At 69.6% G+C, this 3,522-nt stretch overlaps 1 protein-coding gene across 2 annotated transcripts in view; it reads right to left on the reverse strand.

Moving 5' to 3' along the window:
* AK2 (adenylate kinase 2) overlaps positions 1-1,914 on the reverse strand; it is a 27,084-nt gene extending 25,170 nt beyond the window's left edge. For both annotated transcript variants that reach the window (XM_026085870.1, XM_026085869.1), the window contains exon 1: positions 1,907-1,914. The gene's annotated coding sequence lies outside the window, so the exon portion shown is untranslated. The remainder of the gene's footprint in view (positions 1-1,906) is intronic.
* Positions 1,915-3,522: the final 1,608 nt, after the last annotated feature.

Consider the following 3,522-nt stretch of genomic DNA (forward strand, 5'->3'; position numbering starts at 1 on the left):
GAGGGCGGCGGAGGGGCTGCCCGGGAGAGAGCCGCGTTTTTGGGCCCTGGTTGGGTTTTCGCAGCTTTTCGACGGGGGGCGAATGACTCATGGAATCCTTTCTTCCCTTCTTCCAATTTTTTTTTTTTTTTTTGGTCTCTTTGTTCCTGTTTTGCTGATTAAATGATGATAATAACAAGAAAAGGCTCCGCTCGATGGAGGCGGCTCCTCCGCCGTGGCACGTTGGTGGTGGGAGCCTCAGTCGTTTCGTGTGCATTTTTCCTGGTCAGGCGAGAGGATGCAATGTGAATTATTTTAAATAGGTCTCATGCAAGGTGCTTATTTGCCCAGCGTGCGTACACTGCGCAGCTCGCTCGCTGCTCGCTGGAGAAAGCCCTACCATTTTCCCCTAACGTGATTAATAGGATTTTTAAAGCTGCTCCCACTCTGAGAAGGGGGGGAAAAAAAGCACAGGTACAAAGGGCAGCGCAGATGCGACGGCTCCTGCTTGCAGCGAGCACAAAGGAATCGAAGGCGCAAGGCTGGCGTTAGCGCCGCGGGAGCGAGCCGGTGCCCGGGCCGCCCGCGGGAGCGTCGCCGGCGGCGGGGTGGCCGTGCACGCCGGGGAAATGCCCCGGCGCAGGCAGGGCCGCGGTGCCGGGGCTCTGCTCCCTCCGGGGCACAGCGCCGGCGCTCAGCGCCGCGGGTGAGGACGTGGGGGTTAGGAGCGGGCTGCAGGACGGGCGATTTCCCCCGCGCGAGGAGCGTTTTCGGGCGCTGGCGCAGACCCAAGCGCGGCGGGACGGCCCGTCCTCCCTTGGCACCCTGCACCCCACCCCGAGCCCGTCCGTGGGGAGGGGACCCCCGGGGAGGCCACGGCCCCCGCGTCACCCGCCGCTCGCTCCTTCCGCAGGTCGCCGCCGCGGAGGAAGCGCCGCCCGCGCGGCCGGGGCCATGTCGTCCTCCGACGAGGAGACCCTCAGCGAGCGCTCGTGCCGGAGCGAGCGGTCGTGCCGGAGCGAGCGGTCGTACCGCAGCGAGCGCTCGGGCAGCCTCTCGCCCTGCCCGCCGGGGGACACGCTGCCCTGGAACCTGCCCCTGCACGAGCAGAAGAAGCGGAAGAGCCAGGACTCGGTGCTGGACCCGGCCGAGCGGGCCGTCGTCAGGGTCGCAGGTGAGGCAGCGCCCCGCGGTCCGCAGCCCCCCCGTCGTGCCCGCGCATTTCGGGAGACGCGGCCGGTCCCGCCCGGAGCGCGGGGGGGGAAAACTGCCCAGGGGCCTGGGAATCACCCCTGGGAGCCCGGAGGGCGGCGGCAGGGGCTGATCCCGGCAGGGGCGGTGGCGACCGGGCTCCGCGCGGGGTTTCGTCCTGTCCGGGCAGGGCTCGGCTGCTGTTCCCGGCACGTCGCTGCCGGGTGGCATTAAAACGCCTGATGAAGGGTTTTGCACAGCTCCCTGCTGCAATAGCGCCCGTGGCCTGATCCCGGTGGGGAATTTGGCCCGGGAGGTTTCCGGCTGCCTCCCGGCCGGTGCGGTTGTGGTTTCAGCTGTGATCACGGGCTGCTCCTTCGCCGTGGGGCCCGTGGGCAGCTCTGGAGGGGCAGCAAGCGGCCGCAGTGTCCCGCCGACCGGCGGCTCCTCCCTGGCCATCGCGCGTCCGTCGGGCGTGCTGCTGCGGACGGACGCTGTCCCACGCGGCCCCGCACTAGGGTGCCCCCGGCGCATCCCGGCGTGCCGAGGGGGCCCAGTGAAACCCCTAACGGGGAGACGTGCCGGGCCGGGGAGCGCACCCGCACCCCGCGTTCGTGCAGCGCCGGGCACTCGGGGCAGGAGGAACCGGTTGGCTCAACCTGCGGTTCGTGGAAATGCTCCGTCTGCGGCCGGGGGGGCCCCAGCACTGCGGGGGCAGCAGGGCCCTGCCCGAAACGCCGGCGCCGTCGGGACCAGGTGGTGACCGGGGTCCCCGCCGGGCCGGCACTGAGCACCTGCGGCCTCTCCGCAGCGGCGGGTTGCTCCCGGGCTGCCCGGGTGCCGCGCGCTCGCCGTTGCGCCGGGTCGATGCAGCCCGTGATTAAAAGCAAGGGGATGTCGCCTAATCCCATCTCGTGCAGATTTTGCCTTAAAAATAACTTGCGAGGTGCAGCTAGACAGCGCCGAGCCGGGGAGAAAAGAGTCGGCGGCAGTTTCGTGTCACCGGGTTCGAAAACGAGCTGAAATATTGATTCAGATCTTTAAATTATTCAGCAGGACTGTCTCGGGCGCGCCGGCCGCCCCGCGGGCTGCGACCTCCAGCGGGATCGTGGCCGGGTACCGGATTGGGAATGGGGCTGGGCCTTGGAGCCCGTCCCTAGGCTCGCAGGGACCGGGGCTGCGGGGAGGCGTCCCGGCCGGCCCCGCTGGAGCAGGCGCTCTCGGCACGGCAAGGCTGGAGCAACCGGCGCTTCCCGGCAAAGGACGCTGGTCCCTGAAATGCCCTGCTTGATTCCCCAGGGGAGCCCGGATGGGGGATGCGGCTCCATCCCCGCCAGAGAGGCCATCGCGGAGGGGCCAGGCTCTGGCTCCGGGAGCAGCCGGCGCAGCGGCAGGGATGCAGCCGGCAGCGCGCGGGCGCGGGGCGCAGCCGCGGGAGCGCGGCACAGGCGGCGAGTGAACGGCAGTGATTCCCGTGTGGCGGGCGTTCAGTGCCGGCGGTCTCCGGTCCAGCAGCTCCGGCATCCCTCTGCGCTTCCCAGCGGCGGGGCAGCCTGCAGGTCCAGCGTGGCTCGCTGCATCCCTATGACCCTTGGGAATGAGGTGTTGGACCCCCGGGAGGGGACGGGCCAGCTGAAGCACGCCTGGGAGGCTGCCGTGCCGTGCCGTGCCGTGCCATGCCAATGGTTTGGGAGGAAAAGGCCCTTTTATCCTCAACCTGTTTGCGCTTGCTCCTGCCCGGGGTCGCGTTTGCTGATGCGGGGCCGGAGCGGCTCCGGTGGCGGGAGCCGGGGGCCGCGGCGGGGATGCAGGCTGCCAAGGGCAGCAGCCAGGGCGGGCGGATGAGGCGCCGCTGGCGTTTTCCAAGGGCCGGAGCCTCGTCCAAGTCCGCGGCGGCGCCTGAAAAGGCTCCTCGGAGCCCTCTGCGGCGCTGGCGGGTCCCTCGAGCCGCTCTCCCGCTCTCCCGGCGGCTCCGGCGGAGCCATTTCGCCATGCAAAGCGTTTGCTTAATTCAGAGCAACCTCAGAGCTGGTTCGGGCGGGATTCTCGGGGATGTGGGGACAAACGCGGTCGTTCTTCCCCGGCGCGTGAGAAGCAAATCCTGCCCGCGTTTCGGGAGCAGGCAGGTTCCGAGCAGCCGCACGGACGCCCCGGGCGGGTTTAAGCAGCGCCGGCTGCTCAGCCGCGCTTTGCCCTCGCACCGGGAACGTGTCCTCAGGCCGGACGGACGTGAAGCCTCCTCGGCGGCGTCGGCGAGGGAGGCGACGGCGAAGCCCCCCACGCGCGGGGCGGGCTGGAGGGGAACGCGGCGGCGGGGGGTGTTTTGGGGAGGAAAAGGGAGACCCGGCGAGG

This window comes from Apteryx rowi, unplaced genomic scaffold (assembly GCF_003343035.1).
Source record: "Apteryx rowi isolate R43461 unplaced genomic scaffold, aptRow1 scaffold_68, whole genome shotgun sequence".
Classification (NCBI taxonomy): domain Eukaryota; kingdom Metazoa; phylum Chordata; class Aves; order Apterygiformes; family Apterygidae; genus Apteryx; species Apteryx rowi.